The following is a 15,085-nucleotide window of genomic DNA, read 5'->3' on the forward strand; positions in this document are numbered from 1 at the left end:
TGAAAGTTAGCATCCCTGGATAGAAGCTTAGGGGGCAGGGCTGCCTACAACCAAAATGGTAGCTAGCCCAGAGTCCCGCCAGTCCCGACATTATCACAGCCTGCCCCTGGATCTTTTCCAGTCCCCCGCTAGCAACACCTCTGCCCAATAGCGCAAACTAAAAATGGTACCGGGGTTGGTGTTCTTGTTGTATGTAAACAGGTCCATGCTTCCAGATCCCCCAAACGCTGCACCTAGGGCGATGAGGGGAGTTACTGACTTACTGGGGGCTACTGGAGACCAAGTCCTGGCACCTCTACTGTGTACAATGCATAAGAGAGAATGGCCTATGGGCTATTTCAGACAGAAACTTAAACCAAAGCTGCCAGAGAAGGGAGAAATCCTTCGATCCTGCGCTGGAAGGGGATGGGAAGGGTAAGGTTTCATATTGTTTTCAGAACCTCCCATATGGTCTGTTCCATACTACCAGTCTCCCTTTTGCAAGGCACCTGACACAGGTGTTCCGCGTGCCTAGCTTTAGCAATATTCTATTAGTATTTATATGAAATATACTGTGTTTATTGGGTTTTCATCATCTTAACTTTGTTTCTTGTTGCAGGCAGGTCGCTGTTCAAGTATCCACTCTAGTCAAGCCTTAGCAGAGGTACCAACAGCCAGCCAGGCTAGCTCATCCCTGTGGGTAAGTAACCACTTGTGACTGTATATCTTTAATGCAGTGTAATGTAAGGTGGTCCTGTTTGGCACACTCAAACCACTTGGGCGACCTTCATTATGCACACCTTTTGTCTCCCCCCCAGGAGCACAGCCTCCCTAGGGTCCAGTGCAGCCTATAATCAGCAGTGACCAGGCAGGACTCCTATCCTATTCCTCTGCACCCAAATTAGAGTTAGACAATCAGTCGCTCTCCTCTTTCAATCTGGTCAAGTTTTGTTATTGTGAATTTGCAAATTTCAGACCTAATGTTTTTTCGGACAAAAGGAAAACTTGGATTACACCTCTCACAAACACGGGTGGAGGGTAGGATGATTACACTATGGTGTGCATTTGTGTGCACTCCGCAGGAATTCATTTGCTGTAAGTATGTATTGCTGCATGTATCATTGGTGTTTTTCATAAGTTAAATTCCAATGCAGTTTTCCTTTTTGGCTACTCTGTTTACAGGTCAGACTACCAAAATGTCACATGGTATTGCTGGGAGAAAAGTGGAGGAGGGTGACCAGGCATCATCTTCAGGTACAACTTAAACCTGGTTCTTCACTGAAGCCATCAAGAGCTCAAGATGTGAGAACAGAGGAAGTGACAGAAGCCGGCGTCTCTGCAGTTATTGGTGACATCTCAACAGAGGCAGATGCAGCAGCAACTACAATGTCAGCAATCATTGAAGGTGCCCCCGAGAGGAAGTGTTGGAAACCAGTGTGCCAGAAATAATTGAGGATGTCCGTCTTGAGGGTGTGGCAGCCAGTGGTGGTACCAGTCTGCCACAAACAATTGAAGATTCCCCCAAGGAGGAAGTGTTGGAAACCAGTGTGCCTGAAATAATTGGGGAAAACATCACCCCGCCCAGAGGAAGTGGCAGGTTCTAGTAATACAGAAGAATCTTTATCTGCTTTACCACATACTGAAGACTCAGGGAACTGGGGTGTGCAGCACAGAGCACAGAAAGATGATCCACAGGTGGCAGACTATTTGTTTCAACGTCCAAAACCAGATCAACTTTCTGATTTCTTTCAGCACCATCCAATTCAACCTCCCAAATATAGACACATTAAAGCAGAGTTAGCATTTTGGAGAAAAGATGGGAGTAAACGGCATTGGTTAAGTTACTCTGAAATACAAAATGCCCTTTTTTGCACAGTTTGTTTAGCCTTTACTAAACGTGGAGAGAGGGGTCTTTTCATCAACGGGATAAAAAACTGGGATGAAAATTACCAGCGCATTGCAGAACATGAGGCAGGCCAAGGTCATCTGAGGTGCACGGATTCATATATGATGACCTTTTCAGGGGTCGACATAGGCGGTCTACTCTTTCACCAACAGAAATTAGCTCGAAGTGAGAAAATCAGAAAAAGGAGAGAAGTATTGGAGCGCGTCATTGAAGTTGTAAAAGTCATTGGGAAAAGGGGGCTCAGTTTTCGTGGGAAATCAGAGTCCATATTTGAGCTGGATAACGAAGACCTGGATCATGGCAACTTTCTTGAAATGCTTCGGCTCCTAAGTAAATTTGACAGACCTCTAAATGAACATATTGAGGCCATTCAAACCAAGTCCAAAAAGAAAACCGGGAAAGGACGGGGTGCTTCTGTGACCTTCATGTCAAAGACTACAGTTGGGTATGTGATTGAAGCCATTTCCAAACTGATTAAATTGGTAATCAGTCAAGAAATAAAGGAAGCAGGACTATTTTCCATTCAGATAGACTCAACCCAAGATGTGAGTGTTACCGATCAGTGCTCTATAATTATTAGATATGTTACAGACACTGTACATGAACGCCTGCTAGCAGTAACCAACTGCACTTTGTCTACTGGAAAGGGGCTGTTTGAGTTGGTGCAGAGTGTTATTAAAGATAATGGTCTTGACCTACGCAAGTGCATTGGAAATTCAACCGATGGTGCATCCAATATGCAGGGCCAGTGCAATGGTCTCACATTCTGGCTCTGTAAGGAATCCCCTGGTCAAATACATGTCTGGTGCTATGCACATGTATTAAATCTTGTACTTGTAGAAGGGACACAAGTATCAAATGAATCCACGTCTTTGTTTGGCCTGTTAAATTCCTGTGCCGTTTTTTTCCGTGAGTCCTACAAAAGGATGATTGTGTGGCGTGAGCCGTCTGTGGAAGGCCGCACAATCCAAATAATAGGAGAAACAAGGTGGTGGGCAAAGGATGCAGCACTACGGAAAGTTTTTGGCTCCTTTAATAACCCAAACAAAGCAATGTTCATCGATGTGGTTGTAGCACTCAGTAATATTTGCTCAAATACAGATACATTCAATACAAACATCCGTTACCAAGCTTTATGCCTTTCTGAGGCTCTGTTCAAATTCCAAACCATGCTCACAGCCCAGTTATATCTCTGAGTATTTAATTCGACAACCCCATTATCTAAGTACCTCCAGACAAGTGGAATGGACATCCTCCAGGCACAAAGAATGGTCTCGGACACTACAAAAACGCTTGCTGCACAGTCAAGAAATTTTGATTCTGTGTACTGTGCAGCAGAAAAATTTGCAGAATGGGCCAATGTGGGATTGGAAGAGAGAGGCTATGATAAAGGAGTGGAAGCTGCCCTTCCAGAGGGGAGAGTGTCCCACAAAAAGAGGATGCCTGGAATGAGTGCAAGGGATGAGCCAATCACCTTGGCTAAAGACCGGTTTAGAGTTACTGTACATAATGCCATTATGGACAACATTCTTCAAAGCCTAACTAGTTGTTTTAAACCCCACTCATCTCTTGCCGCAGATATAGCATGCCTGGATCCCAAAAACTTCAATGAAAGTCTACCCGCAATGCTCTTACAAATATGTGCTCCTTGCTTGAAAGACTGGATGACTCCATAACACTACAGGGGCTAAGGGAAGCGCTCTCAGACTTTGCAAGCAAGTGGACTAAAATGAAGAGGACACTACCAGAAGAGTATGCCTTTGACGCCCTACATGGTGAAGATCCAGCACTACAAGAAGAATATGGAGAGCTACCTAAACATTTAGTACAGAAATGCAATACATGCCGTAACTGTGCAGTATGTTGCTACGCAATTCTAAAAAAGTATGAACTTTATAGTAGTGCTTACTGGCAATTGTATTTGGCATACAAGTTCATCTTGACCTTATCTTGCACACAGGTAGCATGTGAAAGAAGTTTTTCGAAATTGAAGAATATTAAAACCCGCCTAAGAAACCACCTCAGCCAGGACAACCTCGAATCCTTTATGCTCATGTCTATGGAGCGGAATTTGCTTGTCCAATTGCAAAATTCAGACATAATCGACCTGATTGCACAGAAAAGTGCATTGTTGAAGGGACTCTTGATTGAGTTATTTTTCAGGATTTCCACAAAGACTTTAGAGCCAGCTTGTCAATGCATGCAACAATGTTCTTGAAGGCAAACAGCCGAATATCGTCTTTTTTTTTTTTAATAACACATTTTTATTGATTTTATAACATACAACCGCTGGGCTCCCTGTGGCCAGCCTTTCGACAATGACAATACTAACGATAACAGAAATAAGAGTAACATTGGATGGAAAAAGAAGAACATTCATATGGGACACATACTACATACTATCATTTAATCTCCGATACACAGCGTAATGGGTTTTGGCACAGTAACAAGTTACTTGCCGTAATGTCCACAACTCCTGATACCTGATATCATGATATTAGCGGTTCAGTGGGTCACATCGTGTCTTCCCAACGCTGCCATACTTTATGTGGTTTTTCAGGGCAGCCCCTTGCTCTGTAAACCCTCCTTTCTATCGCAATGCAAATTTCTACGTCATTTATCCACTGCTCCACTTGCGGGGGTTCCGCAGCTCCCCATAGGCGTGCTATGTTCCTTTTGCATATTGCTGTTGTAGTCATGAGACAGAGTTTCTCATATTTTGACAAGTCTATCTTGCTGTCTACTCCCAGTATCAGGAGTTTGGGCTCTCTGGGAATCGTCTGGTGCAGTACCCTCGACAGCACATCGCAGCATTGCTGCCAGTATTGACAGATCACCGGGCATTCCCACAGTATATGAAAGAAGGTTCCTCCCTCCTCCCGGCATCGCAGACAGTTGGGCTCAGTTATTTTGCCCCATTGGTACAGGGCTACTCTCGGATAATAAATCCTGTGTAGTATCTTCAGTTGTACTAGGCGTAATCTGGTTGATATGGTGACTTCCCTGGGGTACATTAGGATCTGGACCCAGTCTTCAGGCATAATTTCTCCTACGTCAGTCTCCCATCTCAACTTTAGTCGCTCCAGTTCTGGCGTGGCAAAGGAGGTGATGACACTATACATGACAGTAGTGACTTTGGCTGGAATATGGTCTACCACAATGTTCCTCTCCAGTGGGGTAGAGTCTGCCATGTTGGAGAGGGCGGGGAGGTACTGCTGTAGAGCATGTCGAACCTGTGTGTAGTGGTATCTCTCTGTTTCCGGAAGGCCGAAGGTCGAGACTAGTTCATCAAAAGGTGTTACGACTCCCTCCTCCAGAATGTCCTGTACTTTTTCTATACCGTGTCTCTTCCACGCTGGCCATTTCGGTAGTTTAGTTACTTCAGAGAGGTTCCTATTATTCCACAATGGCTGTAGCGGAGTGATTTTGTCCCCCCAGCCTATAAAGGTATGTGTGTCTGCCCAGATGCGTGGTATATGTGAGGTCATGTCTCTAGGGGCTGCTCTACGTGTTCCTGCGTACAGTTCCATGGGGCGGGACGTTCTCACATGTGGTAGTGTTGGGTTGGCGTGTAAAGCATCGTTTATTATCGCCATCTGGCTGGCCCAATAGTACGTCTGCAATCTTGGTAGACCGATGCCTCCTTCCCAAATTGACCTTTGTAATGTTTGAAGGGCTATTCTCGGGTGTCCGCCTCCCCACAGTAGTTGCCTGAGCACACAATCTATCTCCTGGAACGTCCTGGTCGGTATGTGCAGTGGAGCAGCCTGTAGTACATACAAGTACCGTGGAAGTGTTAGCATCTTGAACAGTGCAGCGCGCCTTAAAAGGGTCAAGGGTAGGGACTTCCAATGTTGCACATCCCTTGTGAACCTGTCCGTAATAGGTTGTAGGTTGTTCAATGTGTAGTCGTCGAGATTTCTTGTGATCTGGACACCCAGATATCGGAACTGTTCATGCGCGACTTTGTATGGGCAGGGCTCAGGGGTCTCGTTTCCAAGATGATTCAAAGCGAACAATGTAGATTTAGATCGGTTCACCCTCAGGCCACTGAATGTTCCGTATTCCTGTAGCAGCTTTGTTACTACTGGGCATGCTGTTTTAGGGTGCTGGAAGTATATCAGTAGGTCGTCCACATATAGGGAGACTGTCTTCCCATTCTGTTCCTCCAGGGATGCCATCCCAAGTTCGCGTCTCTCGTAGCCATTGGGCCAGTGGTTCCATGGCCAGAGCGAAAAGGAGGGCCGATAGTGGACAGCCTTGTCGCGTCCCCTTCCCTAGTGTAAAGGATCGCGATGTCCAACCATTCACCTTCACCTCTGCCATCGGTGCCTCATATAGCAGTTGGACCCAGGTGATGAAGCGTTCGCCAATCCCCATTTTGCGCATGATCGCCCAGAGCGCCTCCCAGTGGATCGAGTCGAAGGCCTTCTCAAAGTCCACTGCGAGTACTCCCACAGGGGCATCCAGTGTCCGGGCACGCTCAATGGCCAGGTGTAGCCTGCGTATGTTCATTCTCGTGGATCTACCAGGCATAAAGCCACATTGATCTGGGTGTATTAGGGATGTTATGACCTGTTGTAGTCGTGTGGCCAACAGCTTCGCCAGTACCTTTGTTTCGCTGTTAATCAGAGATATTGGCCGATAGGAGCCGCAGTCGTCCGGAGGTTTGTCTGCTTTGGGTAAGACAATTATTGTCGCCTTCCTTAAGTCTGCTGGTAGGCTGCCTTCGTCTCGGGCACGTAAATACAATTTAAGTAAATGTGGGGCCACTTCAGTTCCGCCTATCTTCTTCCAAGTTTCAATGGGGAAGCCGTTCGGACCAGGTGTCTTTCCAGATTGTAGGTGCATCATAGCTGCCACTATCTCGTCCTCTGTGATTTCCACTTCCAGCATGGCTGTTTGTTCTGCAGTGAGAGAAGGAAGGACGATCCCTTCCAATACCGAAGTTTCGGTGGGGAGCTGAGGTGCGCTGTATAACTTCTCATAACATTTAGCAAATTCCTCCGCGATGTCTGCATCTGTTGACTTTATTTCAGCGTTTTGTGTTCTGATCGCTCTCACTTGATTGTGGCCCTCGTCCCTTCGCTCAAGCCACGCTAGCATCTTCCCAGCTTTATCTCCTGTTTCGTAAATTCTGGCTCTCATCGCTCCGTGTGCCTCTTTAGCATTGTCCAGAGCGATATTCTGCAGTTTTTTCTGAGCTAGGATCAGGGCTCTATTCGCGCCAGGGTTGTCCTGGATTAGATGCGTTTCCTCCGCTGATCTGACAGTTGCTTCTGCTTCCCTCGTCGATTGCAAGTGTGCTTTCTTTTGTGCCGAGGTCCAGGAGATAATTTCTCCACGAATCACAGTTTTGTAAGCTTCCCACAGAGTGATGGGGGAGTCCACAGTACCTTCATTCAATTCGAAGTATGTTGTGCTAGCGTTCTGTAGTCGCTCTACCAGTTCCGGGGATCCCAGATGGTAATTGTTCAATCTCCATACTGGAGGTGGGAGTGGTTTGTATGTTGCAATGGACATGAGCAGGGGGGGAGTGATCCGAGATGCCTCTTGGGAGGTATTCTGCCTGTGTCGCTGTATGGATTATTGATGCCGGTATGAAAAAATAGTCCAGGCGTGACAAGGACGCATGTACCCCAGAGTGGTAGGAGAATTCCCTGCCTTCCGGGTGGAGATCCCGCCACACGTCTCTGATTCCAAAGGTTTCTACAAAGCTGGCTAGGTTAGTCCGGCGATTCGGATCTCTACTGCGCAGATGTGTGCGATCTTGAACGTTATCCATTATGTCGTTGAAATCTCCTCCCATGATCAGGATGTCTGCCGTGTCCAACGTAAGCAGTGGCGTTATGTCTGCTATCAGCGTGGCTTGTAGTGCGGGTGGGGCATAGATCGCCAGTAGGGAAATCGTTTTGTTCCATAGCGTGCCCGTGACATACGTGTACCTGCCACCAGTGTCTTGATTCATGCTCGTGAGTATGAAAGGAAGTCTTTTGTGAATCAGGATTATTACCCCTCTGGCTCCCATCCTGAATCCTGCCTGTATTGCCGTACGGTAATTGGATCGTTTAAATAGAGCATTGGTTGTGCCAGCTAGGTGGGTCTCAGTTAAGAAAGCTATGTCTGGGCTGTGTCTGTTGAGAAGTTGCCGCACTAATCATCTTTTCAGACTGCTTCCTAGACCATTTACGTTCCAGGTGAGGAGTTTTAAAGTCCGAGTTTTAGTGGCTTGTGAGTTCATTTAAGCATTTGTGGATAGGTGGCGACGGTGTTCCGCTGATACTGATCATTAAGTGCATGCGTGCCGTGGCATAGAACAACAGTCCATTTCGTTCTACATTCTGTGTCCTGAGTATTTTGATGTTCCATCTATTTTGTCCATCCTTTAAACATGAAAACAGATACCCAACTCCCCCCTCCCTATACTTCACCCCCAACTGAAGCATCTGTCGCTCAATAGTAACTCAAACTCAAACTAGTTTCTAAATAAGTTTTAAGAGAGGGTCCTTTTCAGGGGGGGGGTGGCCCCTCTTGCTTGTGCCGAATTTTAGTGTTTTGCATAGTGGGGTGGTACACATGCTACAGCTGGTGGTGTAGCAACAGTGCGTTCATATGGTTTAGTGGGGCATTCCGTTTCTTCACTGCAGGTTGTTAATTTGTTCAGTGCACTACCGGTTCCGCAGCAGGTTCTGGAGCCCGTTGTTCGTTTCGTTCCGGATTTCTCCTTGGGGAGGCCCGTTGTGGTCCAGGCATGGGTCTTCCTCTTCTTGTTCCTGGTCTTGTGGACCAATCTCCTTCGATATGAGCCTCGGCCCATCTCCATGCCTCCTGCGGGTCTGTAAAATGAACTGTCGATCCCTTGTGATAGATCTTGAGTTGGGCTGGGAAAAGCAGGCCGTATTTCACTTTCATCTGCGCCAATTGCTTCTTCAGTGGCTCAAAGGATTGTCTTGCGCGTTGCACCTCCCGGGTATAGTCTGGGAAAAAGGCTATTCGTGATCCATTGTGTGTGACTGACCCATGTGAGCGCGACATTTACAGGAGAGCGTCTCTGTCGCGATAGTTTAGAAATCTAGCTATTATTGTCCGAGGTGGAGTACCTGGGGCCGGTTTGCCTGATGGTATTCTGTGGGCCCTCTCTACAGAGAAAAATTTCGAGAAAGAGTGGGGGTCAAAAATGTCAGTCAACCACTGTTCAAGGAACAACTCTAGGCACGGTCCCTCCTCCCCCTCCGGCAGGCCCAAAATGCAGACTTTGTTGCGACGAGACCTTCCTTCTCCTTCATCCACACTGGTTTCCAGGGTTTTCAAGCGGGACATGGCTTGGGACAGTTGTCTGTTTATCCCACTGATGTTGTCTTCCGCTTCTGAAATACGGTGCTCGGCTTCAACAGTTCTGGACGTTAGTTTCTGTAAGTCATGCCGCAGGAAGGAGACATCCGCTGCGATGCTATCCATCTTGATTTCCATGGCAGAGCGGGAGCTAGCGATGGCAGCCATGATGTCTCGTAAAGAGAGGGGTGCTTCATCCAGCAGGGCGGTCGATTGTGCAACCACTCCCGTCTGAGACGGTGTGGCAGCGACCGCAAATTGGTCCATGCTGCTTTGGGTTGATGTTTTCTTTTGTCTGTCTTTTCCCATCTCAGTGTGCGTTTAGCGTTGAGGTGGAGGGATCAATACCGCATGGACAGTCGCAGCGAGTCGCTGGCCTCCAGCTGGGGTCGGTGTCCGCACTGGCGCCTCTACCCCGTGGCCTCTTCTTCGTTGTGCAGTGTGTTTGTGGCTTGTCTCTCACCGGGGGTAGCCGGTAGGTGGGGATTGTGTTATAGAACACCACTCATCTGGGATTATAGGTGTCCTCCGCAATGGGTCCGAATATCGTCTTTTAAAGTAAAAGAAAACATTTAAGTTTGGATAAGTCACCAAATAACATCTTAAAAACTTACTGTATGGCACCTTCAGGACTCACATTTGACCATCATCACTTCAATCACTAGAACCTTGACTTGGTTCAGTTGAAATGTGCAATACATCATGTACTCTGATTCTGAAACCATGATGATGTGTCCAATCAAAGACCAAAGTGGGAAAGGTGACACAGTACTTAGAATCAAAGTGTCTGTGAAGACGGTACCGTTCATCAAGACAGTGTTAACATCAGTGAGGACAATATATGAATCAATCAGCTTTACATCTTAGTGTATCATCAGATTTGGAGTCCAGGCCAGCTACATGACTTTCAACAGAAAAAGACTTTCCACAGATGATAGGGCTGGGGGCCAAGATGAGGTGCCACCCAACAAGCAAGAAAGGCAAGCATGCAATATATAGTCAGTCCAAAGACATTGTAATAGTGCCAAAGACACGGCAACAACTAAAAAGCACCCCAAATGGACAATCCAGACTTTTAAAATACTTCTCTCTGCCATTTTTCTATGGCAACCACCTAGCAAACTGTTTCCCAGCACCACGAGCACCTGGCCCCAGAACTACAGGAAGGCAACGTTGGGAGTGGCACATCATTGTTCGTGCCCAGGAGCAAAGGCACAGGGTTTGTGCTCATGTCCTCTTGCTGAGAAGACATGTCTCAGAGCAACTCCGGCTTCATATCATTGCGACGGGCCACGCCCCACCGGATCAACATCCCGGCCCCTCGCCTGACACAGATAAGTGCTGCAACGCTCTGCATAACCACAGGGAGCAGAGGGGTCGCGCAGGGGGGCCCAGCCAGCCCCACCAGACAGAGACAACTGGCGCCTGCTTCCTGCTAAGGTAACTGTACCAGTAAGACACTGCATGCCACATAACAGAGCACAACACTAATCAGTGCTTCCCAGCCATGCGCAGCACCATAAATCATTGGATAGCGGGCCGGCTTGCTAGGTGTGTGAACACAATTTCAGAACACCTTCCTAAGGCGTTACTATTACTGCTTACTCCAGCATGCACTTACACTTTACCACCACTTACCAGAGCCACATGTGGCCCTACTGTGCATGTCTAGTAGCCACGTGCGTTCGGCGCCTCTCTAAATCTCTTGCATGTGTACAAGCATGTGAACAGCAACATGTGGCAGTGTTTGATATGTGCACTAATTGTAGCACTTTATTGCAGCATTTGAACAGCTACTACGACACATCCTGGCACAACGAAATCGCAAGAGGCAACAAGGGACACCCTGGTGACAACTAACCTAAGCTAAGTGCTGCACTACCTCATGTGTATTTATTATGTTGTTGTGCCTTTGTATACTGCTATAGTGATATTGTATATGTGTATAGAGTCAGAAGCAGAGACGTCTGTTTCTATGAGTGTAACAGCTAGCTGGAAGCATGCGCAGTGATCAAAACCTTACCCTAACATCCCCAACCTATCCATAACCTCTCCCTAAATAATTCCGGTTTCCCTACCCCCACTCCTATCCAACCATTGTCACCCTACCCTAACCCTCCTTCCCTGCTGGGGTTGCGGAGCCCTGTATAAGCATGGACTTGCAGCAGGTCCCAAAACCGCAGTGGGGGTGGTTAGTTCATGCCACTCCTGCGCCTCGGAGCTGTGGATGGACCCTGTCACAGAACTGTATGCAAAGTCATGTTATTTTATGAGTTGTGTTGTAATGTAACAGGCACATGAACCCTCCATATGTAGCATTTTCTGACCTCTCCCGAAACCTCATTCCGGTTTCCCTACCCCCCCCCTCCTATCCAACCATCGTCACCCTAACCCTCCTTCCCTGCTGGCGTTGCGGAGCCCTGTATAAGCATTGACTTGCAGCAGGTCCCAAAACCGCAATGGGGGTGGTTGGTTCATGCCACTCCTCCGCCTCGGAGCTGTGGACGGACCCTGTCAGAGAACTGCAGGCAAAGTAATGTTATTTTATGAGTTGTGTGTAATGTAACAGACACATGAACCCTCAATATGTAGCATTTTCTGTAAAAGTCATGAATTGACGTGATTCACGGATGATGGTTTGAGGGCCACTTTTTTTGAGGCGAGGGGTGGCCCTCTTTTTTGAGGCGAGGGGTGGGCCACTTATTTTTTGTTGTCCGGGCCTATTTCTTGTCCCAGTCCGACCCTGCCCGGCACTGGGGGGAAATACCCATGGCACTTAAAGGGTTAAGAGACTCACTGGTACATATGCCGGGAAGACATACCTGAAGACTCCGATCACCGGCTTTACAGAAAATCTCACAAAAAGTCCCTGTAATGTGAGATGAGATTGTCAGTTCCTTTTTCTTGTAATTATTTTGGTGTTTTCCTATATTTTACTAGATTGTCTTGCACTGTGCCACCATAGTGTTGATTGTTTTGTCAAATCAAATCTTTACTTTTAGATTGTGAGGCAGGGCATATCATTAATGGGGATAAATGAGTATTCTCTAAAAGATTATGTTTTTTTGACAAAAGCTTACCAGCTGAGTCACAGAGATTATGGTTGATGAGCTCTTAAGGGCACAAATGTTGAGCAGCCTAAAGAGTGTGACTTCTGATTGTGGCTGCAGGCTCCTAACACGAGCAAGACGAAGGTGGCATAATGGGGGAGTGCCAGCATGGCTGGTACTGTTGATAATGGAAAAAAGCCCAGTGGCTCTGACTGGCTAAAAAGCGACAGTGTGTAGTTTGAGAAAGAGTTCGAAATTGAAAAAAAGTGATGGGCTTGAGTATCTGGAATAGAATACTGGGACAGACATCCTTCCCTGACAGAACTGTATACAAAAGGCAGCAAGGTGCAACCAAACTCCCTTCCCATGAAGTGGGAGGATCACAAGAAAAATTCCTATCACAGAAAAAGGGGGAGCAGGCTGTCTGTGAAGAGTCCAATGGAATCTGAGGGGTAGATGCAGAAGATTGTTTCTTCTATTAAACTGGTAGGGAAGGTTAGTGGGGTGGTAGAATGGGTTGAGAGATAGTGTTCAACTTCAGTTGCTAAAATCTGCCAGAGGAAACATTTATTTATTGTTAAATCATAAAGTGCCCACTACGACAGTGTTTGCTTCATGGTGCCTCTTTTAATGTGAAATGAAGACAATCCACTGAAGTATACCCTAAGAATTGTATTGTGTTGTATTGTATTGTAGTAGTTATTTATATAGCGCCTTTTCCCATTTGTATGGTCTCAAAGCGCTTGGTGGAAGCAACGCCCTCGGGACCAAAGTCCAGGTATGGGAAAGTTCTAAGAGGAGGCTTAAGATAGGTGTGTGCATTTGGCCAAGATTAGGATTTAGGAGAGCTGGCAAGACACCATTAAGCAACCCAAGAGATCAGGCATGTGGGCTGATGCTCAGGGAGGTCACGACAGAACGCTAGTGCAGGAGACTCCATATGTACCCAGCTAGACCGCAAATTTATCATAGGGTGTCGCTGCATTATTATTGCAGAGGTGTTGAAGCAAGTTTGGTGTTTCAGTGTGAATAGGATATGTGACCATCAAACAAAATTTGTCATAGTCATAGCTGCATTCTAGAGTGAGTGGATGGATAGCCGTGGCTGCAGCGGATGCCCACAGAAGTGGTGCGTTTATACATACCTTAAGCTCAGATTAAGCTCATCTTTGGTGTTGCTGTGTCATTTGATCTTCTATGGGGAAGAAAAAGCCAGCTACCTTCGTAAACCTTTCTAGGCACTATGGACAGGCTACCCTTAAGTCTACCAAGTGCAATAGACTGGTTGTCCTAGAACATCTTCTAGGTGGCACCGACAGGCTACCATAGCAACTAGGCTAACGGGATTCTCTGAGCACAATAGACAGGTTACCTTTATAGTCTGACTACATATCTTCCACTTTCTACAAACGCTAACAAAAGAGGTCTAATACGTGCGATATCAAGGATAGCTGCATGTAAACACTGTGCGTTACAATGGCTAACATATATATTCGAGTGTCATGACGGGCTAAACCTTGTAGGCATAAATGCTCTAAGTGTACTACATGTGTTAAACTGCATGTGCTTTCTTCTAGTTGCAATGCCATGCTGCACACATAACTAGGTACAACCCCATGGCTGTCCTTACAGGTATGCTAATATCAAACTGACAGGCCCAGTACCAAGGCCCTGGGGGCAGTGGCAAGGTATCCTGACGGAATTTTAAGCACTAAAGTGCCAATCCGAATATATTTTCTTGGTGCAATTTACAGTCTGTCCTCAAAGGGCTTTAGGCATATTGGGCCAGTTCTCCCTATGATCTTCAGAGTGCTGGGGACAGGACATCATCCTAAACATCTGCATAAATGGTAAGGCTAACGAAAGGTGCACCAACCTTCCCACCCCCAACAATCCATCTAAGTACAACTCATTTCCTGTCCCCAAAAACCATCTAAGTGCAAGTAATTTCCTACCCCCAAAATCCATCTAAGTGCAGCTCATATCCTACCTCCAAAATCCATCCAAGTGCAACTCATTTCCTAACCCCAAAATCCATCTAAGTGCAGTATACAGGTAACTCCCACAAAGGTGATGGGTGGAAAGTTTTCAATGAATCTGTACCACTGGCAATGCTCTGGGCAACCTTCCACACCACCGTTTTTTAGCCCGTCTGCGCCATTGCAAAAGGGGTCCAGTCATATGCAAATAAGTCAGGCACTGCCACCAATGGTACCAGCCCAGTCTGAACTGCTAGGCCAGGTCCCCTCTGCACGGAAACACAAGCAACTCCAGACAGGTTTCACCCTTGTTGGGCCTCCTCACTGAGGTGCAGCTTGGTTCCCTATGGCGCAGTGAACAAGGGACCCACGTCTGGGCATACCCTCTCTCACGTAGTGAGACAAACTGTGACCACAAAAGTGATGGGTGGAAGGTTTTGAATGAATCTGTGCCACTGGCACTGCTCTGGGCAACCTAACACCACCGTTTTTTAGCCCGTCTGCGCCATTGCAAAAGGGGTCCAGCCATATGCAAATAAGTCAGGTACTGCCACCAATGGTAGCAGCCCAGCCCGAACTGCTAGGCCAGGTCCCCTCTGCACGGAAACACAAGCAACCCCAGACATGTTTCGGCCATGTTGGGCCTCCTCAGTGAGGTGCAGCTTGGTTCCCTATGACGCAGCGAGCAAGGGACCCATGTCCGTAACTCCCAACACATCTAACTGACCATCTTGTAGACTTCAATGAAAGACCCATCCAGATTCAACTTTGGCAGAATAAATCAATTACCCAAATACGCTAGATTCCATTAGGTATGGAATTTTAGGCAATAAGAGTGG

At 46.9% G+C, this 15,085-nt stretch overlaps 1 protein-coding gene across 1 annotated transcript in view; it reads right to left on the bottom strand.

Annotated features, from left to right (window-relative positions):
- The window catches only part of AK7 (adenylate kinase 7), a 1,456,966-nt gene that overhangs the window by 307,302 nt on the left and 1,134,579 nt on the right, over positions 1-15,085 (bottom strand). The gene's annotated exons all lie outside the window — the stretch shown is intronic.

This window comes from Ambystoma mexicanum, chromosome 14, assembly GCF_040938575.1.
Source record: "Ambystoma mexicanum isolate Mex_15411 chromosome 14, UKY_AmexF1_1, whole genome shotgun sequence".
Classification (NCBI taxonomy): Eukaryota; Metazoa; Chordata; class Amphibia; order Caudata; family Ambystomatidae; genus Ambystoma; species Ambystoma mexicanum.